Here is a 27,752-nt window from a genome sequence, read left to right on the forward strand (position 1 = left end):
GAGCCCCTACTCCTACACTCCCTCCTTTTTTACTGCTCGTATGTAAACTGAAATCACTGCAGGAAAAGCAAACATAGATGTTCTAAAAGACATATGCTTCTCCCAACTGAATCTTCTCTTATCGTTCAAAAATAAATAACACACAAATAGCAAAATCCATATATGAGAACCATTATGTATACATTACTAGAATTGAGCAAAAGAATTATGAGTCACGATAAAACATAAAAAATAAACAATATCTTCAAGAAAAATAAAAATACTTCTTTTTTTATCTCTTGATCACCTTAATCTCTTTATCTTATTTCAATTGGTGATTGATTTATTTTCTTTTTTGGGTGGGATTTTTTATGTTTTGTTTACCTTTTTTCAATTGGTGATATGTTTGTCTATTTTGAATTATCTATTTTTTTGGTAAAATCAAATCATTATCATTTTCAGAAAACATATATCCAACAAAATTGTGTCATTGTCTTCAGTCAAATGCAAAAACCAGCAAAAACAAGTTTGTGATAACAATCAATTGATAAACATAGTCTGTGATAAAAATTGTCTTTGTAACTACAGTTTGTAAATCATAGTTTGTGATAAAAATAGTAAAAATAGTCTGTAATAGAAATGGACTTTATAAACAATAGTTTGTGAGAAAAGAAATCACACGGGAAACCGTTCTTGGTGGAACTGCTCCATTCCGGGACTGCTTTCGGGGTCATCATCTCCACATCTTTTGGGGTCATCATCTTCACCCCTTTCTTTGGTCCAGGGGGCTTTCCAAGGGACTCCATTCCATTGGTATCCTCCAGGAATCCGGTGCTCCAAGGATCCAGCGCTGATGGAGAAAACTATTATTTTTCTAGAGTAAAAAGAAAAGACAACTTTAGTATCAAGCACATCAAACCTTTTACTTTACTTTCACACTGGTGCATCTGAAACCAAACATAACATTCCTTTGCCTTATTTGTACTTTTGTGCTCTAGCTTGATATATATATATATATATATATATATATATATATATATATATATTTTCTTTTTACCACGTTCAATCTCCTTTTGACATCTTTACACTATTTACACCTAACCTCTTGCTATGGCAATTCTATTTATGTTTTTACTCTCTTTTAGTTACAAGTCGCTCCAGTCTTTTCACTTCATGTTTCGGTTGAAAGGGTTTAATTTGGTTAACATGGACAAACTGTTCCATTGTTAATTCTCCCTCCTTTTTAGTAATTCTGTACAACACAGGTGAAACCTTATCTACAATTCTATCTGGCCCTTGCCATGATGCAAGAAATTTTGAGTTTTTATGTTTCCCCTTCCCAAAATTAAATTTGTAAATCTGGTCTCCTATTTCATATTCTGTTACTGATGCCTTCCTATCATAATATGTTTTTGCATTGTCAGCTGCCTTTTCCAAATTTTGCTGCTCAAATGCAAGCGCATATTGCAAGTGCTTTCTAAATTCTTCCACACATTCATTAATTGTGGAAACATTTACAAGCACCTGTTCATTTGGTCTGTAAAGTAAGTGTTGTGACAGAACCATTTTTTTCCTGTCAATATTTCATGAGGGCTGAGATGTTTTGATTTAGAGGGTGTCAACCTGATAGCCATCAGTACCAAAGGAAGCTGCAAATCCCAACTAGATCCTGCTTCAGCTAAAAATGATCAACTATTAATCTGTTACACCGTTCCACTCCCCCTGAAGAGGAGGGCCGGTAAGAGATGTGCAGCTTTCTCTTCAAACTCAAGATTTTCCATATTGTTGTCATCAATGCACCAGTGAAATGACTTCCATGTCTGACTCAATTCTTTGAGGTAAACCAAATCTTGAAAAAATATGATTTAAAAGTAAAGTGGCTGCCGTTTGAACACTGCAGTCTGGAGCTGGAATGCCCTCCACCCATTTGGACATTAGACAAGTTACTGTCAGCATGTACCTATGTCCCGTTGCTGATCTTCTTACGGGCCTGACATAGTCAAAATGTAAATCAGACCATGGGAGTGTCAAGCCCCTTTTCATCAATGGTGCTCTATTAGCAGGTGATGCAGGCTGAAACTGTGCACACTAAACACCATCTGGTGTAGTGCTCAACATCTTGGCACATGTGTGGTCAATAGGCATAATCTTTCAAAATGTCCAAAGTTTTTGTGAACCTCTATGTCCTGCAGTTATGGCATTGTGGGCATTTTGTAACATCAATCCCTGAAATAACAAAGGCACTACCCATAGGATTTGGCCTGTCACAGATTCTCTAATCATCAGTCTGTCCTGTAATCTAATTTTCTTTTAATAACACTCACAATTCATCTTTCCCTTTGCAGTCCTGTTCAGTTAGAGGATTGTGTTCTGCATCTAAAAAATGGTTATAAAATATGCCTAGAACAAGGTCTTCCTTTTGCACTTTTATCAGGTCCTGATCTGTAGTATCAAAACTCCACTGTGCCACATGCTACTTAAATGATTTTGGAGTCTTGGAGTGGGTTATTGCACCTGCCTGTATTTCACCAAGCAGGTGTTCAATAGGGAATAACTCCCACTTTACAGCTCCAATTTTGGCAAACTGATCTGCCTTATCATTTCCCTCCTTATCCTCACCTGGTGTTTTAAAATGACCACATACTTTCCTCCAATGGATTATCATATCATTTTCTGACACAAGCTTGTCCATAGCTTGAATCACCTTGCCATGTTTAAGTGGTTTCTTGTTAGAGGTGAGCATGCTTTTCACTTTCCAGCCAGGTAAATACTCTCCAAAAATATTTAGCATATAATCAGAATCAGTTACTAGAACTATTTATTTGAGTTAATGTTCTACTGCTGTAAATATTGCCTTACAAATAGCACCAAATTCTGCCACTTGATTACTTCTGGGACCTATCCTCATGCTTACTCTTGGAATGTGGTCACATTTAAACCATAAGTTTCCTATTCTTGCAAGAAGCTCTTTTCTGTATCATTTTTACATGGTATGTGCACCCATCTACATACAGAGTTGGTACATTCAGACATGCTCTTCGGTGAATGTTTTGTGCAGGGATTGCTCGAATTCATTCAAACTTGTTTCTAGCTCTGTGTCATCAGGTGCACATTCAGATGCACAATCATGCAATTCTGTTAGTCCTTGAGCAACTGGACTCTTTTTATTTTCTCCATACTTCAATTCTACAGGAAATCCCTGAAGTGCTAATGTCCAAGAAGTAATTCTTGACTGGGCCAACATCGCTGGTCTGATTCTCTTACTTTGTAAACATTGTAGAGGCTGGTGATTTGTTTCATTAATCACTCACTCCCCTTGAATTATGAAATGTTGTAACGCCCCGACAGAGGTCAAAAGTGCTTTTTCGTATTCACTAAATATGGTCTCTACCTGTGATAATGGTTTGCTAGCATATGGAATGGTTTTGTTATTCAAATCAGGTTTTTGATGTATCACTGCTGACATGCTTGGATCTGTTAATCCTATTTCTACAAATAAATCCTGGTTTTTCATTGTATATGCCAAACATGGTCCTTTCATTAGACACTCTTTTAGCCTGGTTAATGTCTCATTTTGTTCTTTTTCCCATTTCCAGGGTACACCCTGCTTCAGTAATCGTGTTAAAGGTTGTGTAATCTCTGCATAATTCTGAATAAATGTCCTGTTGTAACTTGTTATTCCTAACTAACTCTTTAAACTTCTCAAATGAGTGGGATTTTTTAGTTTATGAATTGCCTCCAGTTTTTTCTTTTGTAGGTTTAATCCATATTCCGTCACTTCATGACCTAGGAAGTTTACCTTTTTTCTGCACCACCGTGCTGTCTGTAAAGATACTTTTGCCCCAGCCTTCTGTAGCTGACTAAGCACATGTCTAATCTCATTGAAGTGGCTTTTTAGATCTTCATTTTTGACTAGCAATTCATTCACATAAACTATCCACCTTTCAGCTGCATCTGGTAGTGCCTTGCTCAGGAATATCCAAAACTCACTCCCACTATTGACATACCCAAAAGGTAGCCGGGACCACGCCTATTGTGATTTGTCAAAAGAAAATGCAAATACATTTTGAATATCTTCAGCTAATGGCACACACTAGTATCCAGCTGTTTAAGGTCTAATGTGCTAAAAACTTTTCACCCATGAACCTGTGCAAGACCCTCATCAATAAATGGAAGGGGCCACCTTGAAACAGCTACCTTTTTGTATATTTCTCGTAGATCTGCACACAAGCGCCATTGGCCATTAGGTATTAGCACACCTAATATAGAGGTATTTGATGAACTATGGATAGGCCTAATAATTCCTCTAGATTCTACATTTTTGATAATTTCAGCTAGTGATTCCAAACATGCCAGGTGTAACCAATATTGTTGCACAAATACTGGCTCCCTACTGTGTCCTTCTGGTAATGTGGCATCATGCAAATCAGTTTACCCACAATCATATGCATCTTTGGCAAAAACATGTTTGAATTCCATGAATATTTCTATCATTTTAGAAAACTCTGGGAGGATCTCCAAAGGAAGAACCTCTGTAATTTCCTCTAATCTTGTGGCAGTATCTCTTTGGAGGGTCGCTACACTGAAATGTTTTGAAACATTCAATATGCAGCTTTTCTCTTTTAGATTCATTTAATTCAAATAGAATACAATAATTTTGATGACAGCACACTATTTCACTTGGCTCATAAGGGTACACAGACTGAATTTTAAAGATTGATTTAGGCTTAGAATCCAAGGATTCTCGTAACTCACCCTGTGCATTCTCATAGCTTTCAGGAATGTTCCCAATCACTGGGTTACTGAAATTGGCAGTGTAATAAGACTTTTGTATTGCCATTCCCATTGCTGAATTCTCTTCCAAATTAATGTATTGACACCCTTTATTGTCCACCAGGATCTTAATGGGTCCATCCCCAATCTCTATCAGTGGTTTACATTTTCATTCTAACCCTTGCAGCCTTATGGAATCCATTAGACATACAAATGCATCAGAACGTATTATCTGTTGTCCCTTTCTGTATTTTAACACTACTGTAACTTGTCTGGCGAATGCGGGAATGATAATATCCCTTTTCACCAGCAGTTCGACTGCATATGGTGTCATTTGGGCGCAATGGTAAGCTTGTCTTTTACCTTCAAATGCAGGTGCGGCTCAACCCATCCTGGACCAAACCTTTTGATTTAGAAAGTCAAATACCATACATAACCTGTGCATGATGTCATTTCCCAAATAGAATTTGTTTTGTGACCCGCTCACAATCCACACATTGTGATGAATACTCTTTGGGACAATTGTAATCTTCAACATACATCTTCATACAATTCTTTGTCCCTACTCGGGGTCATTTAGGCCACAAATGTGTTGATTGTTTATTCTGAACTTTGGGATCTCTTCCCTGTCAATTATTTGCTGGAGTACCTTTTCATTAATACCACTTCTTTCATGTTCAAGAGCTAAAGTGGCTTCAATCATTTCAGGATGCCCATTCACATGGATAGGAATCCACGACTGCTCATCTCCCATGTGTATTTCTGAGATGGTTGAAATGTGCTTTTCTTTCTTTATCTCTGGAGTGATATTTGGTTTGCGTTTTTCTTCATTTAGATAAAAACGGAACATGTTTTCATCTATTTCTGTTTGCATTTTTTCTTGGGGTCCAAATAAATCTCCAAAGACTGCTTCCCTTTTTCTCCTCGCAATTCATCCTGACAATTGAGAATGACAGTGACGCTGGGCACACAGCCATTCTGAAGATATACTTCCACTGCACTTTCTAATTTAGCAATGGTATGGCATTCTTTTACACTGTTGCTTTGTGTCATTATTTTCTTAGATCTCAATGGCTTTTTAGCTAAGGACCACAATACTCCATTTACTCAATCAATGAGGGGTGACAACCTCTTCAGGCCATTTGTCCCTATAAGAAATGGTATTTCATTGATGGATGTGATCAATACTGCCTGACGCGGAGTTGGCTCGCCAGAGTTGCGAGCAGTCTACGGCAGTCCGCACTGCCTTTCCAGTCTTTCTACGCTGGCCTTCTTTTTTCCAGGGAGGAGCGATCAAAACCCCTGAACCTACGCGAAGCGGCACGCGGAGTTGGCTCGCCAGAGTTGCGAGCAGTCTACGACAGTCCGCGGCCGTCCCGGCCGAAATGGCCTCTTCAGCCAACTCAAACTTACTCAATTCAATATCAACACCGACAACACCGCTAGGTCGTGTCCTACGCAGCCAATACACACGCCTGGAACGAATTGACCGACGCAATAAAAAAGACAGAGGAAACCTATGATCCCGTCCAAACGTAAGGAAGGCAAAGGGGGAGGCTAAATCCATCTCATCCTCCTCCTCCTCTTCCTCCTCTCCACCATCTAGGCCAAGCTCGCTAGACAGCCTGCCGCTGCGTGAAGCAAGCTCCCGGGCCGACACAGAGGAAGAAACCGCCGTGCAAACTGAGTCAGACCCATTGAGGGACGAAGTCTTCGATCAGCTCCCCGCTGTTAATGGAACCCCTTTGCAGTTAAACCCCGATGTGATCTCGCTAGGAGGCTCCATAGACAAGTGCGAAACGACGACGACAATCCCGTCTGACTACATGCCGTCCCTGGCACCGCGAAATCAGTTTTCAGTCTCAGGAGACCGGCCTGCCTCCGCTGCGGCGAGTGGGACCACATCTGACGACGCCGAAGGGCGCTGCCGATTTGACCCCAGCGGCATGGTCTTACTGAGCCGACAAAAACCCCCAGACCTTTTCGCCTCCGCCACGGCTTTTGCCATGGCGAGTGGGATCGCACCGGGCGTCGCTTCGGTCCGGGAGGAAGCACAGAGTCTTGAACCTCCAACCGATTCAACCTTGCAACAAATCTACGAAAAGCGCAATATCCATACGCACGCTCTACAAGCTGGAAACCAGGGAGACAACCTAGCGTCATGTGCCAATTTTGGAAGCACCATTCAAGTCGAATGGCATGCAAATTATGGCTATACGACAACATTTGATGAAGGAGATGACATCGAAACGCCTACCACTTTACCATCACACCCACCGTTAACTCCACCGACAACAGAGAGGTTGGTAGGTCCCTCGACTCCCCCTCTAACGGTGGCTCCTTCCACCTTACCCGTGGTAGCGGACCCAAACTCAACCTCGGGGAACGTACCGGCCACAGAGCATTACGCCTTCTAAAGACAAACTGCCATAGCTTTACTAAAACGAAAAGCACTCCATCAGAAGAAACCCCGCGAATCCGGGACTTCACTAAGTTCCAATCACTACCAAAGGAAGCAGCGCCCAACAGCAAAGAAAATCGAGATTGGGAAAACCCTACTTGCCAAACCCTTAACATGTCATGCACTAAAAGACTTCTTCGCCAGACAGACAAAGAGAAAACTGGTGAGGGAAGTCGAGCTTTCAGATGCAGAACTATTGGATGCAATTGCTGAAATTCCCCCGGCTCCTAAACAAATGAAAACGGGGGAGGTCGATTCACCGAACTCACCGTTAATCGACTTATGCCTCTCTCCAGTAAGGGCTTCAGACTTCCCACATAACTTGGACCACCCACAGCTAAGCCCACCTACTGGACCCACACAACCAGCTCTCAACTTGCTTGTTGAGTCATCCGAAGACCGAGTGCTAGGACCTAGCGTCCTGGTCCCAGATAAACATAACCTACCAGCAAATGCCAAAAACAACGCCTCGCCTCAAAGAACTATTGCGAACCAATTCGCTCCACGTACACGCCCTTTAGACCATCAGAGAAACTCCTCCACTCCGGGAAAAGACAAATCCCGTGAGTCTTCGCCACCAAAATTAAACCACGAGTCAAAAAATCAGTCTCCAGATATGTTCGCAGTGATGTCACCCATCACGGTGGCCTTGTCCCCGTTTGGAAAACTGTATGAATCGCTCAACGAATCAATGAAATACCTGGTGGCAATAGCGGCCTCTACAAACTCAAAAGTGATATTCTTGGAAGGCCCTAAACCAAAAAAACATGGAGCAAGAACTCCAGTGGGAGCAAAGAATGTCACACCTAGAAGCCCAATTAAGATTAAGATCCCCACATACACTCCGTGCATCAACAAATATAGACAGACACACAACCATTCAGGAAAAACTGAATGAAGCAAACAAGGGTCACCCAATTAGTGAAACCCAAACCGCTCTTGAAACTGAAGTATCCAAAGAAGGCTGCCATCAAATAGCCAAGGATTTGAAAAGAGGTGTGGACGAATCTAGCAGAAAAACGACACCGCCCATTGTTAAAGCAAAAAACAGTTCTAAGAAATCAGAACCCAAACCCGTACAAAGCCTTAGCTGGAGTAAACAACGGGAGGAGCTACAACCCAAAAGAACGTTACTCCAAGCCATGGTACAGAATTCATCAAAAGAAGCAGCACTTCTGGAATTTCAACCGACAACCGAGGTGGACGACTTACACCCTTCAATCCCAGACTCCTCCTTGATGAACCTCACACAACACTTAGAACCGGAAGTTACATCAAATCCACACATCGCTGTGCGAAAGCCTTCATCAACAGAATTAACAAACGCTTCTACCGATTTATCTACATCGGGCTTCACAAAAGCGTCCCTGACTTCATCGAACTCAGCTGCTTTGTTCGCACTCAAGGCGACAAAAGAACTACCGTCTGAGGCACGATCGGCAAATACACACCCCATAGCGGTCGTCAAAATGACACCGCATGACAACAAGCCGCAGGACAACAATAAAGAGTGCATTAACACACCACTCCAGTCAAGGTCGGAACTAACCAAAACAAAAAAAGACCCCCCAATACACGTCCAAACCAGGAGCCAAACCCGCCTCTTTAAAATGGAACAACTAATGTCAGGAAAGAATTTTCTTGTTCTGAACAGAAAAACAGTTCTCACAATAGTGGCTAAAGTGCCTAGTCTGACCCATTTGTCTACTACGAACTTCGTCTTAATCGAACCTTACCACAGGCAGAAAAAGGCCAAAGCATATCTACATGTAAAAACCATTCCTCAACATGAGCCAACTAAAGACACGCTTGATGCGCTGATTCAACTAGGCTTCGGCCTGTCAGAAATACAACTACCTCAACCTGCTTGTCAAGTAGGATCAACACATTACAAGACAAATTCTCCAACCACAAATCACAAAAAAAGTGCGCAAGTAAAACAGAATGCCGACTATCGAAGTCACTATGCAGAAACACAAGAACATCAATGTGAAAGACCTAAACATACGCCACGGACCTGGACAAGCAGAGCCCACCACCGTAGACCGGAAGGGGGTCAAAACTGGAAAAAAACCCGTCTCAGGTCAGACAGAACCCCCGTGAAAGATTTCCGTTCGGACCACAAAGAACCATTGAACCAACCGCAATTACGGACTCCATCGGGTCCCTGGTCTTGGTTAAGAAAAGTGCTAAAGCCAAATCCTCAAAATTAGCAATTACCTAGCACAGAATTGCAAACCTCGGACAAATTTCTGAATCAAACTACCGAAGACTTTCCCCAGACCATCTCCATGTGCTCCTGGAACACGAGAGGCCACGACCATCTGCTAAACCCAGAAACACAAGATCTAGCAAAATTTGACATAATCTGCCTCCAAGAGACTTGGCTGAGGGAAAAACCAATTCTAGATGGATATGATACCGAAATATCACCGGCAACAAAAGGCATTTTTGGAAGACCATCATCAGGCCTTCTGACTTCAATCAAAATCGGATCCGGAATTGACGTCAAGGCAAAGATAGCTGAAACTTACGGAATCCTCGCTCTTCAGACAGAATGGTGCCATCCGAATACAAACGCAAAGGGAAACCAGAAGTCAAAGCTGGCTATCATTAACACTTATTGGAATCCGCAAAGATCTACAAACAAGGAATTTTGCGACGAAATGACCACCCTGTTAGACAAGATCACCGCTGAACTTTGTATCGACTTCATCATAATTTGCGGTGACCTGAACGCAAAGTGTGATCATTTTAGGCATGCAGCATTATCGACAGCTGCAAAAGTAAGAGGAGACTTGTGGTTAGACCTGATGGACGCCAGAAACTTCCATAACATGGCAATGGTGAGGGGCCAACTTCCTGCACTTCCAACATGGGAACGTGATTCGTCAACAGCTACACTCGACTATATCTTCACTTCACTTGCTTTACTACCTTACGCGTCCACCTTCGAGATTTACAAAATGAAAGAAAGCGATCACAACCCCTTAACCATGACGTTGGAATCTATAATTCCAGTGAGATCGTCCTACACATCAAAACTGGATTTGGCAGCGAACCAAAAGCGGCTTCAGCTCACATCATCAAACATCAAAGAAATAACGAAAAATTACGATGAAGCCCAAAAAAACGCCACGGGTGCTCCGACAAGGCCAAACTACCTGCCCCTTCTTATACCTCATACACAAAAGCAAAAAATCGGCAAGGCCATAGTAACAACTGGTCACCATGAATATGACGAAGTACTAGTGCAAAAACGAAGAAAACTGAGAAAACTACAACGCGACCTCAAAAGAAACTCCAATGAAAAGGTTAAACAATCGCTGGCTGCGGCGACCAGATCTTACAGATCATGGGTAAGACCCCGGAGGGCGGAACTTTATCAGAAGGACGCAGAACAGATGTTAAAAACATTAACGTCGAAAAGTGTTGGAGATTTCTGGGCTCTAATAAAGAACAAGGGCATCCGAACCGATGACAAACTCTTCAATTTGATACCGGAATCATCATGGACAGCTTTCTATTCTGCCCAATTCGCCCCTACCTCCATACCTGACATAGAGGTCGGAAACCAAAAGGAAGCAACATGGATAAATCTAGCAGTCCAAGATGAAATAAAGTCAGTAATCTCAAAACTGAAAGCGTCCAGAGCACCTGGGCCAGATGGATTGACCAATATAGATCTATAGAAAAACCAAACGGAATGGTCCCTTTTGATTACAAAAATTTTCGATCACTGCAGAATATCCAGACAAGTCCCGAAAACATGGACAGAGACAGTTATTGTACCCATTTTTAAAAAAGGAAGTAGAGACAATCTGGCGAACTATCGACCCATAGCCCTACTGGACATCATGGGCAAAATATTTGCGACCCTACTCCTATCAAAATTTCAAAACTGGGCAAGAACCTCTCCTTCAACCGATCATTTCCAAACGGGATTTCTCAAGACGGCCTCAACAAGCACAAACATCTTGATCTTGAACATCATCAAAGACAACGTAAAAAACGGGGCTCCGAAAGTTTTGCTCGCATTTATCGACTTATCTAAAGCATTTGATAAAGTAAGCCGTCAAAGACTATGGTCGAAATTGTCCAACTGGAAGTGTCCAGAGGAAATATTGGACCCAATAATCGCATTACACACAGAGACAACTATGCGAGTCCGATTAAACCGACAAGGCATGTTATCGGAAGCAGTAAAGGTTGAAAGAGGGGTCAAACAGGGATGTCCCTTAGCCCCTGCATTATTCATCGCATTTTTGGGTGACTTTCAATATACGCAAACTTCATTGAGAGCATTCCCTCCAAAAGTTGGAAACAGCGCAGTGTCCAGGTTGCTCTACGCCGACGACTTGATTCTGATGGATCAAACTCAAGTCGGTCTTCAGCGCCAGTTGACAAACTTGGCCAGATTCATTACCAAAAACGACTTAGAAATAAACGTAGAGAAATCAAAAATCTTGATCTTGGGGAACAAGCGCTCAAAATCTAAACCAGGTGGCACCTGGTTCTTAGACAACGTAAAGATCGTCACAAACATCAGATACCTGGGTGTCATGATTGACGAATCAAGAACTGAGAACTCAACCATCGTGGCTCTGTGGGCGAAAGTCAAAACACTTACCACTCAAATAAGACTGATCGACAACAAATACGGTAAATTTTCCTTAATTCCGGCGATCCAGTTTTACAGACAAAAGGTGGTACCAGCTTTAATCTACGGAATGGACGTAGCGCTCAACATACACGAGTCCATCTGGCCAAAACTGGAGGGATACCTCTGGAAAGCGGTTTGGGATTTGCCAAAATCGACATCTATCGCAGCCATACGACGAGAACTTGGCTTATTATCTCTGTCAGCATCCTTAGAACAAAGCCAAATGAGAGCATTGAGGAAAATCATTGACCCGGACTCGCTGCCAATATATAAAACGATTTGAGAAGAACTTGAGAGGGGGCGCTGTAAAGCATTGACCCTTTGGGAAAAGAAACTAACTTCAAAACTAAAAGACCTTGCCTGCACCCACGAGGACTTAATCCAAAACCCGGAAAAAATCAAAAGCAAAGTAGCACATGAGGACTGGATCACTACATGCAATCTGGCAACGGCAAACAAACTGCTTTGTCACCTTCCACCTACCACCAATAAACTAAATCTTCCGCTGAACTATTCCATCAAATTCCCAAATAAGAATCTCCGGAAAATGTTCATGCGAACAAGACTAAACCTGATGCCAACACAAGAAATTCGGGCTATCCGCGCTCAACCAATAAATAAAACCTGCAGACTATGTCTAAACCCAGACATCACAGAAACACCAAGACATCTGATTTTGAATTGTCCTAAAACCGCCCACCTCCGAGCGGCATTCTTGCTACCGCTTCTCCAGGACTCTACTCTTAGAGAAGAACACATTTGGTGGTGTAGATTGATCGCCGGGGAAAACACAAAATGGGTTATAGTGGCAGTCAAGATCCTTGAAGCTGCCTTAAAAAAGGCTACTGAACTCTGACTTAAATAACGAACTTAGCCAAGATTGAAATCGGCGAAACTACACCAACAGACCCCAAAAAAAAAAAAAAACGGTGCGCTAGTAAAGAATCAGCTACGCTGACTCTTTTTTATACCTTGTAAAAATCAATTCTTTTTGGTTAAAATCAAGTAAATAAAAAAAAAAAATACTGACTGTCTCCTCCGATACTTCCCTGTCTTTATGTCAACCTCAGTGACACCTTCGATAGGTATTTCTTCCCCATTAAAATTGTGCACAGGGCCTTCATTCTGCCTCACCTTTATGTGATTTTGTGGGGGTCTCCCTTCATTGATACTTTTCACTAGTTCTTTTGTCATTATCGTTGCTTGGGCACCTGCATCAATCATTGTTTCAACAGTTCCTTGCATTTTGTTCCGTTTAACAATGCTTTGCATGTTTGTTCCTTTACCTGCAACCAAAAGCCCACTGGGCACCCCCTGTAAATTGAATCTTCGCATTTTCTGTAACAGCGCCTCGATGCCTTATGGGCTGCAAGCGCGCTTTATAAGTGCAAATAAATAAATAAAAATAAATTGCAAATGCATTACATTTTTCTTCAATAGTAATGGGAGCATAGTACCTATCTTCAACCTCTTCTAGCACACATAAAAAGTGTGCATTTCTGCTGATCTCAGGACTTACTTTCCTTAGCTCTTGTTTACTCTTTGCTAGGCAAATGGGCATATGAAATGACATCTTTCCCTCCTTTTTGCCCACTTCATTTTGAATTTCTTTGCCTATTCTCCTGAGCTCAGAACCCATTTGGAGCATAGCCACTGACTGCCTCTCTGACTTGGGACCACTATTGTTCAAACCTCAATTTCTTATTATACTTTTCTCATTGTCTGGATTCTCTACACTGCAACCTTTTTACAGGATATGTTCACAAGTGTCATGTGGACAGCCTGTCAACTTCTGGCACATGACACTTACCTGTGTTTTGCAAAGAACCTGTTGTTTCTGTCCCTTGGAATATCTGTGGTTCAAAATATTCCTCAGGTGACTGAGCTGCACCCTCCATTTGAGCTACTGTTTCCTCTATATGGGTATTAACAGTATTCTGACTGTCAAGTGAGGATAATCTATCTGCTGATCCTACCTCTTCACCTTGTGTTTTATTTTCTCATTGGATGCTCTTTTTAAATCTGTTTATCTGTTCTTTGTGTTTTTCCTCTTCATTTACCCCCTTTTGTTCTTCATTTTCACAGACCTCAATAGACTGGTTCAACTCTTAATTGAACAACACTCCCTTTTTGTGTGTGTTGAAATTCCCTGTCTCATTTTCGTTTGTTTGTTTTCTTGTCTTTATATCAGTAAGCAATTCAGAACCGTTATTCAAAGGTGCTTCACAGACATCTGTGTTTTCAGCAGTGCAGAGATTATTGACTAGTCACTTATTGTCAGAACGCACAAGATCACTCCTATGGCATTTCACACCTTCACTTGGCTGTTGCTTTTGAACTGCAGATAACTTTCCTATCTGTACAGACAACATTTTAACTTAGGCCTCTAAGCATTGAAATCTTTCCATGTTTCTGGATTATTATCTTTTTAGCATGGGCCGGTAGTGATTAAACTCACCCTGATTACGCCTATTCTAGTACCTCTCATTAGATTGATTTCTATTTGTGTTACCTCTGAATTCAGGTGACACAGGAGGTGGAGAACGCAGAGTGACCATCCTTTGACCATGGTCGACTGGTGGTGATTGGTTATATTGGCGCGGGACATCATTTATATTATGTCTTTCATTTGGTGGGAATTGTCTACTCAGCTGGTCTCCATTTTCAATGAATCTATCCACATATCTTGGTCTTTCTTGGTGGCCATATACCATTGTATAAGGTTCAAATCTACTCTGATTCCCTAGTGTCTGGTATAGGCCATTGTAAAATTGATTTTGATTGTTATTTAGGCCTGACATACTGTGCCGAAATCCCACTCTGGGAGAGTTACTCAAATATCAAGGGCTAATGTAAAAATCCCTATTGCTGGGATCAATGGATTGAAACATAGGAGTTTGGCTTGATATCCTCTGTGAGGCATACCCCTTGGCTAGGTGTCATGTTGTTTCTTGCCTGGGTTTGGGCTGATTGTAGCAGCATGTTTATATAGATTTTTAGACTTTGGTTTTGTCTCCTTATTCTTAGGTCCTTCCTCTCTCTGACCAAATATCACTTCATATAGTTTGGTCCTTTGTTCTATTATCCATTCTAGTGTTATTTCCCAGTCAAATTCACAAATTAACTGGGATACAATATATTTTTGGAGTCCATAAAAGCAGGCAGTCTTAATTTCTAAAGAGTTGGTGTCAAAGGCCACATCATAGCGTGAAAATGCTCTTTTCAAATTTTGAAGGTATCAGTGAGGGGACATATCTGGATTCGCCGTCATAGTCTAAGCTGCTTTTTTGACATCCTGTATAGACTGATAAGGTGAGAATTGATGTCTAATCTCTTTCTCATTGTCCGCCCATGACACATGTTCCTGTTCATTGAGACCATGAATGACACTAGCAGCTGCTGAATCTAGAGTTAAGTGAAAGTACAGTCCATATTATTTCCTTGGTATCTGGAGTTCTTTAAATATATCGTGAACAGTTTCTAAATGGTCTTCCATGCAACAATCGCCTCCCTTTTTGAATGGTTTAATCAAAGTCTTGATAGATTTCATAATTTTCATAGGACTACATGGTGCATTCTGGTGTATGTTATTCTATCGCTCATTTCTGGTCTCTTGTAAGCAGAAAATATTGTGAATATATGCCCGTGATTCATACCCCATCATCGGGTTATAACCCGGTCTGGCCACAGGAACAGCTGTTAGTACATTGTTTCCTTGGCCAGGGATGTGATTGAGTACAATTCCATTTAACATAGTGCCTTATCGCCTTTCCTGAGACTTGAGACTAAATATTTTCTGTTCTAAGTCCTTGCACTGTCTATGAAGCTGTTCTGCCTCAAGACAGGATCAGAATTCTCATCCCTGACCTTATTGATTATTGCTTGCAATTCATTGATTTGTGTCTGACACTGATTAAGCGCTTTGTCCTTTTTGTCATTTTCTTCCAGTGATTTGATTATCTCCTGTTCCATATTCTCTCTAAGGGTTTGTAGTTCCAAACTAGCAACATCTTTGTCTTCTCTTATTTCATCTAAAATTGCTTTTAAGTGGGTTCATTCCTGCTCACTCTCATAAAATTGTTTCCCTCTTTGAGCCAATTGAGTAACCATATTGCTGCATTTAGCTTTCAATACCGTGTCTAGCTCCCTCTGTTTTAATTAAGAGCGCCAGGGACCACTCCGGTGGTGATAGTGCGTGGTACAAATGTCTTTTAACATTAACATTAACATTAACATTAATTCTGCTTTTAACCGCTTCACATGACCACATTCATTGTCCAAACTGCATTGTAACTTGCTAATAACTTCCCCGTCATTCCATTGCATCCTTATGGACCTATGTAGCAGGAACCACAATTGTGGCATAATCTGATGATGCCATTTTTCTCCTCCTTGTGTTCAGGTGCTTGGAATAGCCTAAGGAGGCACACTTGCACAATGCTTCCTTCATCAAAAATGTTTTCAAATGCCTCCCGTTCTACCTCTGTGGTAATTCTGTCTTTCCAAACTGCATGGGCATAAAGCTTTTCCTCAAGATAGTTTGCCAATTCAGAAAACTCTGCCTTTATTTAGGACATGGGGACACTATTGTTTATTTATTTATTGTATTTGTTGGTAGCGTCCTCATTTAGAGAGTCAAAAGAACACACAATATTGCACTACCTCACAGAACTAATTCAATTAATGAGTGCACACTATGGGTATTCTTTCGAATGTAAGGCCACACCCAGCAACTGTTTTAAGGTTTTCCAATGGCCAACACACCAAACATGTTGGATATATTTTGTGATTATATCTATTACTTTGTGGTATTTTTTTATTATGGTGGTATTTTATAATTCTTGGGAATATTGCCCAGTAATTGTTTTACCTGGGTCACTAAGAACAAGTAAAATACTGGACTTGATACACTTTGGATGAATGGTTGATGCCCCCTGTGGTACCTTATGTACAATACCACACTACGCCTTTTTGGCTGAGTTTCAACAATTGTAAAGTATGCAAATTAAATAACGCACATTCATTTAATCTCTCTAGCTACACAGCTCAGGGCAGCTACTTTGTTTTGAGATATCTCTTATCACACTTCTGTCTTGTTCTGCATATCAAATAAAAGAGACTAGATGCAGCTTGGAGTTGGGGTGCATTAGATTAGTATGTTAATTTATATTGGTATTATGTTTAGTGCACCCCAGTCCATTGAAATATCATCCTGAAGCGACATGCAAGTTCAATCATGTGCTCTGTGCATTGGGATCTATTTAATTCTGTCTGAGACTAACACTCTTGAGTCCAGAAATGAGTTGAGTCCAGAAATGAGTTTCACCCCCTCGGCCCCAACTGCAGTTCAGACCCACGTTTACATGAGACTCACTGCTAAAATGTTGAGTCTCATTGATAAAATTCAGAGCCCCTACTCCTACAGAGCATAGCAGCAGCAAACAAATTAAGCATCCACCAGCAGCTTTCCTCACAAATGAACCCACTTAGCAGAACACATGTCACATTGATAACATATGGATTTCTGGAATCCCCTGTCCACACACACACATCTGGATATGTGGTGTTCCTATAACTATTTCAGATCTTTATTCATAAAGTTATTAAAATGAATTGTATTATTAAAAATCATAGATAATTATGATTTTGCATCATGATAAAGAGGAGGTTCTCAGCTTTTAAACACACTTCTTTGCTTTTTTGTAACTGGTATTGTAATTTTATAAGGGTTCTGTCTTTCAACAGGTCAATCTGCAAGATGGTATGCACTTTAACTTTAATGGGAAGCTTACATGCCCAAACCTGTACTCAAGTAATAATTTGCCAGGATTCGCTGACACAGGGCCTTCATTGTTTGAATATTTACTAGGCTGACAACCTCACCACCTTGCTAATGTCAAGCAGGGTTAAAAGGTGACATGCTAGGTGCAAGGATTTTCCTTTGAACTCTTAGAGCGGAGAGAAAAGGCTGTTTAACAATGGGAGCAATTTTCATTCCTATCATCTACCACTGCAGGAATTTCATGTTTGAGAAATGTTAAAAGATGCATTTGAAGCATTCATCCTTAAACTAGCCTCCTTTGAGGGGGGGTCTAGACCAGACTACCTTTTGTTTGTGGTAGCCTCATTGGTTCTCTTGAGAGCAGACTATCTTCCCACTCCAAGGGGGCCAGGCCCAATCTCATGGGAAGATAAGCCATCCCCATTGGAGTCTGCATGGAGGGCAGAAGTGAAGTTTGTTACTTTTAGTCAGTTCAGCACAACAATAAAATATGCATTGACAAAGCCATCTCAATGCCTCTATTGATTGTACATTCATGAAAGGCATATTTACTTTTCTTTTATTGACAAGTCATTATACGCTTTTGTGTTCAACATAACGTGAATAAGAATCACATTACAAAGTGATGCACAGTAGTGTTTCACAGTAGTATGTTAATTTATATTGGTATTATGTTTAGTGCACCCCAGTCCATTGAAATATCATCCTGATGCGACATGCAAGTTCAATCATGTGCTCTGTGCATTGGGATCTATTTAATTCTGTCTGAGACTAACACTCTTGAGTCCAGAAATGAGTTGAGTCCAGAAATTAGTTTCACCCCCTCGGCCCCAACTGCAGTTCAGACCCACGTTTAAATGAGACTCACTGCTAAAATGTTGAGTCTCATTGATAAAATTCAGAGCCCCTACTCCTACAGAGCATAGCAGCAGCAAACAAACATAGCAGCATATAACATTTTTAATTTATAGTGTTACAGGTGAATGCATAGACCAATGTCATTTTCAGAATTAACAACGTTTTCTGTATTGCAACTGATGCTGGATTTCCTTAGATTCACATACTCTGTTCACATGTGGCAACTATGTGTCAGGTGTCGTGTGTTGTCTCTCGTGGAAACAAATACATGGTGCCTCTTCATTTTATATGAGGCAGTCCCCATATTTCTTGTTGGTTGCTTTCCATTCCACACTTTAAAAAAAGCATCACATTTTCAGTGTAATAACTTTGGGTTCCATTTATTTTGACACCTCTATGCTCTGTTTTAATCAAAAGCCCCTGGTGCAAAAGAACACACAAGCTATACCACCACCACAATGTAATGCAAAAGAAACAGCACTAAAACCCATGTAGGTCACAAAATGGTTCTCCCCATGAACACTTAACTGAAAATAACACCACATGTTAAACATCTGAACACAAACAAATGCAGGAGAAGTAGAATAAAACAAACTTGGTAGCTCAGTATCATCAACAGCATCCTACAGCAGAAGCAGAAGCACACATCTGTCATGCAAACAACATACCACCAAAAACTGTTGAGATGGCAATGTGTTACTCTTCAACAGCACTTACACAAAACAGAACTTAAGTGGCAACATAGGCTGGATTATTAAACAATGTTGCACGCGCAAAAAGCATTCATGTTAATCAGTTGTCATTGTGCCAGTCATGTCCTACTGCATTTCCATCGATAGTTCTTGAATCAGCACTAACACCCATACATTATGTATAGCATTCCGTGACTCCCATCTTTGACTGTACCCATAAATTGTCACATACATCAGGTAGCGGGCTAGAGTTTGCCATCTAATGCCCTCAGCCTGATGCCAGTATTGATCTGTCTTTGTTTTTTCCCTGCACCTTATTTGCACTACGTCGTCCATGCCAGTGAGAATTGGATCAACATCTGATGGTATGGGGAAGACAGGTCTAGACAATTGCAAAGTGAAATTGAAAAATGTGGCTTAACATGCGCATTACCCTGGTTTTTCTGTCTGCGTCCTTTTTTCATTGGCTTGACTGTGCAAGCCAAGTGCACATATATTAGCACTTGCTTGTGACCATGCCAGCAGGGTTATTTTATGCTTTAAAGGAGGGCAAAGCTTTGCTGAAATCAGATGTTTGAGTTTATTATCTTTTCACCACTCATATTTCTCCGAATAATTAATCATGTGCACCTATTTGAACAAAAATCTTGGACAATCTCACCTTAACAACAAACATGAGAATGATTTGGAATTCAGATATGAGTCTTGTGATGGGAAGCACTTGCAGCCATTTTTAATGAGAAGTCAAGAAAGCAACAGTATCACACGTATTTTTAAAACTCCTCTAGAGGACCTCACTGCTGGTGTAAAATTGAACACAAATTGCCCTGATAAAGCGAGTTGAATTAATAATCAAAATATGGAGTCTGGGTTAATCCTGTGCCTATCATCCTGAACGTGATATCTAGGGCTATCTGTTCCCAGGAGCAACGTTAGTGTAGTTCAACCCCGTTCCAAGGAGCAACAGGAATGTAAAATGGTGAAGTCATTGCCTTTAGCATTGCACCACAAGATGGTGCCTAATGCAAAACAGGTGCAGCTCTGATTGGCATGCCTTTTGCATTAAAACAAGCTGTTGCCCATATTAGCCTCCCCATCAAAACGAGAACCTAAACTTCCTCTGGTATCTCCTCCTTTCACTTTACAATATACGCAACACCAACACACACACTAGATTAATCAAGATCCCCGATAAGGCAGCAGAAACAAGATGGTGGTCTGTTAGCACGGAGGATACCCAGCATTACCATGCTGATTGCTGCTCTGATTACTTACTGGTAATCTTCATTACTCAACGTCCACTCTTCCTCGTCCCAGTTTTTACCTCATGAGGTATACCAAAGCAGCAACGGGGAAAAAGGTCCCAATGGGACACAGAGCCTAAAACAGTGCAGAAAAACACACACCCTTAAGAACTCCAATTTCACATCCCCACAGACAAAACTCCAACCCCGAAGGAACCAACCCCTGATTGGGAGACATTCAACCTATAGTGGTTGATGAAAATGTTTTGATCAGCCCAGGTGGCAGCCCTACAAATCTGCACAGAAACCCCGTGTATCATCCCAGAAGGCCGCCAAACCCCTGGTGGACTGCCCCTGAATGATATGATATGATAGTTTATTCATATAGCGCCTATACACAATGTGTTTCAATGCTCTTAAAGGCAGACCAGAAGCCACATAGGTCATGGAGACCACAACAAGGATCCATCGGCTAACGGACACCACCGATGCCTCACGTCCAGCACCAGCCAGGCCTATAGTAATCAGAAGACCAACGGAGTGGCAGAAAGGGGCAGTCCTAGCCAAATACTCCAACACCGCCCACCGAACATCAATGTCATGCCAAGCCATCTCCTCTGGCATTTGCGGATCCTGAAAAAAGGCAGGAAGAACCAGATCCGGAGAGGTGTGAAACCGAGAAACAACCATAGGGAGAAACTTTGGATCACACGTTAGCACCATAGAGTCCGGCAGCACCCTCAAGAAAGGGGTCGGGGGGACATAACAGAGTCCCAATCTCCCCAAGTCTACGGGCAGAAGTGATGGCAATAAGAAAGGCAGTCTTTAGTGTCTGATGTTTTATATCAATCTCGGAATTGGGCTCAAAGGCAGGCCCATGAAGGAACCGTAAGACAAGAGGGAGAACCCAAGGGGGAAGCCCTTTATAAATACAAGTACGGGAAGAAGAAACAATCCCGGAGCAACTTCCCCACCAACACCTCCCCATCCAAGTGACTATCAGAGTCCCCCAAAAGGAATTTAATGGAGGCCCACTAAGAGCGAAGTGTGGAAACCACCAGGCCCTTGTCAGACCCCTCCCGGAGGAATTGAAGGATAGCGGGGAGGCCAGAACGTAGGGGAGGGATGCCAGACTGCCCATACCAGTCCCGTAAATGTCTCCAATGCCTGCCGTATTCCTACAGAGTGGAGGGACTAAGAGCATTCATTATGGACTCAACTACAGGACCAGAGAACCCCTGAGATAACAGCCTAGCCCGTGCAATAGCCATACTGCCCATTGTATCCGGTATATCCCCAACTGCAGAACCCCTTGAAGGGGACAAGGCCAATTCTGGACAAGCCAAAGCTCCTGGGACCGAAGCACCAGCAGAGAGGGAATCAACTCCGGGGGGGGTCAGAACGGAGCCAACAACAATATAGTCACCCTGGACACTCTGATGCGCTGAACCACCCAGGGCAGAAGGGGAATAGGTGGAAAAGCAAAAAGGAGACCCCGAGGCCAGTGCAAGAAGATCTTGCTGAACATATACCACCCCCCTGCTATGTGAGGCCACCAGGAACACCAGGTGCGATTCCCCCCAGGCACCTATCTGAGCAGCCAAGGCATTCAAGGAGCAGCCGGAAGCCCCTTGGCGGTTGACATATGCCAAGGCCGTCGTATCGTCCGTCTGGACAAAAACCGCCTGGCCTACCAGAAACCTCTTCAAGTACACCAGAGCTCGGTGAAAGGCACACAACTCACGCCAAAGGGATGATTGACGGCTCTCCTCCGGATCCCACAACCCCTGAGCAGAGAGGATCCCTAAAGTAACACTCCAGCCCCTTCCACAGGAGTTGGTAGTAAGAGTGGTAACAGGAGGAAGGACCAGGGACACCCCAGCCTGAAGATTCGGAACCCAAAACCACTACAGCCAGCAGTCCTGCAGATCTGGTGACACCGTAATCAAACCCTTGAAAGCTTGAGACATCGGGAGCCAGTTGGAGAGAAGATAAGACACCAGGGGACGTAGATGAAGATGGGCCCAGGGAACTCGAAATACACAAGAAGCCATGTGCCCCTGCAATTTCAGCAATAGGCGAGCTGTGACATACTTCCTCTTGAGAACCCTTCCCAGAACAGCCAGGAAGCGACAGACCCTCTCTCGGGACAGGAACACCCTCCCCATCCTGGTGCAAACATGTGCCCCAATGAAAACTAAATCCTGAGAAGGCTCCAGGTGAGACTTCTGCCAGTACACCAGGAAACCCCAGCCCTTCAACGCCTGGCATACCAATCGGAGCTAAGCCATGACAGCAGGTGGCAGGGTGCTTCCAATCGTCCAGGTGGGGAAAAAATCTGAATGCCCTGCAGATGTAAATGCGCCACTAGGGGAGCCACCAGATTGGTGAATACCCTGGGGGCCGATCGCAGTCCGGACAGGAGCACTCTGAACTGAAAATGTTGTGATCCCAACCCAAAGCGGAAGAACTTCATGTGCCAGGGACGGAGAGCCACGTGGCAATAAGCATCCTGGAGATCCAGAGACGCCATCCAAACCCCCTTGAATAACATTGGAAGAATGTTCTGTAAAGTTTCCATTTTTAAGGGTTCCTTCTGGAACGAAGCAGTTCAGGGCTTTGAGGTCTAAAATTAGATGATACTTCCTTAAAGGTTTGGGGACCAGGAACACCTGAAAGTAGAAACCCCGACCCTGAACAGGGAGAGGAACGGGTATGATGGCCACCTTCAACATCAACTCGGAGAGAGCGGCATCCATGGCCAACCTTTTGATCCGTGAACTAGTAACCACAGTCCGAACCATGCAATGCTGGACAGGAGGAGATAGGAAATGCACTTGACAGCCCCTCCAAACTGTGTCCAGAACCCAGGAGTAGGAACACCACCTTACCCATACTGGAAAATAAAACTCCCGGAGTCCAACCAAACGACATGTCCAAACCGTCAGGACTTAGGCGCCGGCCCAGGACATGAAGAGCGTGGAGGACCCGACCCCCTCTTGCTCTCCGAAAAGAATGTGATGAGGAGCCAGGGAAAGACCTACTGGACACTGCACCAGCACCAAAGGAAGACCTCTTGGCCGTTGAAGGAGACTTGCATTGAAGTTTGTCAGCATGTTTGTCCGCCCTAAAAACTTTGAGCACCTTATCCCCAAGGGAATCCCCAAAAAACCTGGACCAATTGAAAGGAAGTTTCAGGGCACCCACCCTCTGAGACACAGCAGTTTTCCAGTCCCTTAGGTGCACATGCCTCCCGGGAGACACACCAGCCCCTGTGGCCATGGCTGAACCATGCACCCCATCATAAACCAGAAAGACAAAATTTCAACCTGTCTCTGCATGTCCGATAGCAAAGGGGCACAATCCGAACCTTCAATGACAGCCCTCTTCAATTTCCTGAAAACCACTTAGCATCGTTTCAGCTGTGTAGGAACCATAGACATTCGCCCTAAGGGCCAGATGTGCCCCTGTATGCACTTTCTTAAGGCTGGAAGTAACCCAGCGGTCCACTGGATCCCAGACGGCCGCCTCCTCGGCCGACATAGAGAACCGACCCACCAGGCTGGAGAGGATATCGTCGACTTCAACAGGATCAGACAGCAAAGTCTCGCCCTTTAATGGGTTACATATGGACATGAAGCGGGGCATTGCAATTTTCTCCAGGTCATGCCATTCCTGAAGGATTTTATCCCGGACATCAGAAACCAATGGCAACCCCAACCTAGGAGTAAGCCTATACTGGCGAATAGGAGGGTCGGCCCCCTCCATCGGTACCAAGGGCTCTGAAAACCCCATGCAATCCCCAACATGTGCCAGCACCTCCTCCACTCCCTCTCTGTCCATGTACTTTCCTTCTACATCAGCTGAAGAGAAACAAGAAGAGGAACAAGATTCAGTGGCAGAAGATGAAGAGGAAGACAGGCGCCAGCGCTTGTGTCCATGTGCATGTGCCTAGGAATTCATCTCTCCCAGTGGCAACCCCACTCAGAGCACCAGAGGCGGAGCCCACCCACCTCCGGAGCAACGTGGAGAGAGAGACAAACACGAGCTGTAAAGCAGCTCGTAGCGTTTAGGAGGAAAACATCACCAACAGGGAGAGGAGCCGGCCGACTCCCTCTTCAGCCGCCAGAGTCCCCTCCCCAAAATTCCTTACCTGCACCCGGGCCCGCTTCTCCAGGACCCGGGCCGGAAAACCCTGCGCTGGCCATAGCCCCGCTGAAGCCAGGCGAAACATCCAGCTCCACTGGGTCCCAAGCCCTGCAGGGAACCTGGGAGTATCGCTGCGCCTGAGGAAGCCGAAGGTCCCGCCACATAGCCCCACCAGGCAGCCAGCATTCGTCGCTCCCCAGCACCCCGCACGAAGAAAAAAAAAAAACAACCTGCCAGAGGCAGGAAAAATTAAACTGAGTGACATGGCTATGGGGGAGGATTTATAGGGATAAAAAAGAAATAAAAGGTCATGTTTCGGAGGCAGATGCCTCATGAGGTAAGTACTGGGACGAGGAAGAGTGGACGTGGAAGTAATACCCGTCAACGCTGTTACCTTTGATAATTACAAAACATAGCTGTACATACCAGGCCTAGGAACATCTGCACCTAGGTTGCCTACAAAGGATTTGACCACATGGCAGACTATTGTCATAGTGGGTAACAAGAACTCTCATGAAGTTCTCTACCCAGTAAAACTGATCACTTGGGGACAATTACCAACAAAGATACATATACACATACACACTAGGCAATCAAGAATTGCACCCGGGCAGAGTACGCCAAACAGAGTACCGCACAGTGGTTTACTCGCACTCCCAGTGAATGACCAGCATTCCCAAGAAGATCAATAGCAGACACAGGAAGCACCCCTCCTTGGTAGCCTTGACCAACACATTGGGCCTCATTACGACCCTGGCGGTACGGGGTTAACGGTGCTGTAAAAGGTGCAAGCGCTGTTTACCCCGTACCGCCTCATTACGAGGCCCCTCACGGGACCCAGGAAGTAACGCCTCGTCAAACCAGGCGTGCTTACCGGGTCCCGCGAGGGGAAGAGGGAGCAAACAACGGGCCAACTTGTAATGGCCCGTTGTTTGCTCCCTCTCCCATTCCCATTTCAGCCCTATGGGGGCTGAAATGGGAATGGGGAAGGACCGGGTCCGGGTCCTTGGAGGGAGGAATTACCGGGCCTTCCGAACTCGGAATGGCCCGTTAATTCCTCATTCTGTGGACCCGGACGAGATTTCGGCGGCAGCCATGCCGCCAATAGCGGCATGGCTACCGCCGAGGTCGTAATGAGGCCCATAGACTGCCAAACTTCAACACACGTACCACTGCAAACCTCGTGCACCTACATTCCAGTCTGCATGAATAAAAAACAGAGCCGTGGGGCTACTCTCATTTCAGACAGCCAATCGCACTACCAGGACATGTCAGCTGTGGATTGTACTCCACCAATAATCGCCAATATAAAATTACAAACCAGATTCAAAGGCTCGCACCCTGATTTGTTTCCTGGTAGGCAATACGGGGATCACGTGCGCTGCTTTTGAGTTGCTGGCCGATAGAGGGTGAGCCTTTTCCTTGCAGTTATGTTGTACCATAGTCCAACGCTGAAGTCATGGTACGCCCTATCCCGTCCTCATTAGAAAGAGCAGAGACTAGACCAGGGGGCAACCTGCCGGACATCGAATGAATGGGAGGGGTGCCACTGAAAAAGCCCCGATAGGGTCCATGCCACGTCACGTCAAAGTGCCCCTGAAAAGTCCGAGTTCACACTCGCCAGAAGCCTGCATCGGTTCATATAACAAGATGCACGCCAGGTTACTGTCAGCCATTTCTATACAAACAAAGATAGGGATAAAAAAATATAAGCGATGCCTCCCAGCGCTCAAGGAAGAAAACAGGCAATCAGAAGTCATAATGAGGAAAATTATGTGCGGGGGGGCGGGGAATAGACATAACCTGCCTGGCATTTTCCGGGCACCACTTAACACAATCAGTCCAAAACCCTGAGAAGGGTAAACAACACATGGTGCTCGTAACAATAGTAAAGGACTCGGGTCCGGTGTCCAGAAATCAAAACATCCCCCATCGTGAGGAATTTAAATACGTAATCCCGTCTATTTTTATTTTTTTGTTGGCGGACATTAAGGCACAGCAGGGGAAAATATCATTTTAGTCGGTTGCATTATTCATTAGGTTAAGCAGGCGATGTCATGGACTCACGTTCGCCTCTCCAGCGTGCTCTGGTGTGCATCTGGACCCAGTTTAGCAGGCGGCAGCTTGAGATGCCGAATTAGCATATTGTTTCTCGGGGAATGCCCTTGAATGTGCTTGAGTGGCTGTCTTGCGCGAGACGTGAGCAGCGTCGCTGAAAGGAGCGAGGGGAAATGTGTTCCGGGCAGCGTGCATTCATCCTGCGTGCCCGTGCCTACTTTTACAGTAGATCTCGGGCGGGCTCTGCAGAAATGTCAGCATCATTGTTCAGTGATTAACGGAGAGCAGGAGCTGGGCTGCTGCTGCTGCTGTGCGTGCGTGTGAGCACCTGGGGAATCGGGGGCTAGCTAGCTCGCGTGGCTGTGCGCTTGCCGTGCGCGGAACTCCTCGCAAGGACCGCCGGCTGCCAGGTAAGGATGCTGATCTGAACTTCCAGAGCTCTTAGCGGGAGAGAGGCGCCGCGCGTTAACGACCCGACGACCATTTATGCGGGTTGTGAAATTGTGTCAGTGTTGTCTTTTTATAGAGCACGTTGGAAAAGGGGGAAAGTTCCTATTGCAAAAAATGCACGGGAGAAGGGTGCCTTTAGAAAATGACAACGAGCGCTGAGCGTCAGGAAATAAACATAACCTTGACGTGGCTAACCACGAGAGACACCGAGGTGACTTTTCGTGAATGGCTCTTGCCGGGGAGCATGTTGTCAGTGTGCACGATAGCTGGCGCGCAGTGCATCCATTTTTTTACACCATGCCTTCAAGTGGTGTTCGCTGTGATCAATCGAACAGAGAAGCATTATCGGAAATGAGGGCAGGCGCAGGCGTGGGGCGTGCAACGGGCCCCATCCCTGGGATCTATCTCTGCGTGGCCTTTGTCTGAGGTTATTGATAATTCCTGGCTCTTTCTACGGAATTATGTGCAGCCGGGTGGCAGGCACAGTGTGGCTGAGCTGTGCATGTAGATCTGCTGCTCTCTCGCGCTCGCGCCCGCGCGCACACACACCTCATTTCCTCCTTCACAGCTCAGCATAATGCATGCATTTTTGCCTTAATGCAGTTAGTGTGTATATGGTAATAACGTCCACCACTGAACACTG

At 44.0% G+C, this 27,752-nt stretch overlaps 1 protein-coding gene and 1 long non-coding RNA gene across 2 annotated transcripts in view; one reads left to right on the forward strand and one right to left on the reverse strand.

Annotated features, from left to right (window-relative positions):
* Positions 1-263: 263 nt before the first annotated feature.
* Positions 264-26,805, reverse strand: LOC138514044 (uncharacterized). The gene is made up of 2 exons (XR_011281868.1): positions 26,669-26,805; positions 264-853 (listed from the first exon to the last, which is right to left on the reverse strand). It is a non-coding gene; the product is annotated as an uncharacterized lncRNA (long non-coding RNA).
* Positions 26,806-26,823: 18 nt separating this feature from the next.
* Positions 26,824-27,752, forward strand: part of SYT1 (synaptotagmin 1) — a 1,490,427-nt gene continuing 1,489,498 nt past the window's right edge. Inside the window, exon 1 of the mRNA XM_069629284.1 lies at positions 26,824-27,069. The gene's annotated coding sequence lies outside the window, so the exon portion shown is untranslated. The remainder of the gene's footprint in view (positions 27,070-27,752) is intronic.

Source organism: Ambystoma mexicanum, chromosome 12 (assembly GCF_040938575.1).
Source record: "Ambystoma mexicanum isolate Mex_15411 chromosome 12, UKY_AmexF1_1, whole genome shotgun sequence".
NCBI classification, from domain to species: domain Eukaryota; kingdom Metazoa; phylum Chordata; class Amphibia; order Caudata; family Ambystomatidae; genus Ambystoma; species Ambystoma mexicanum.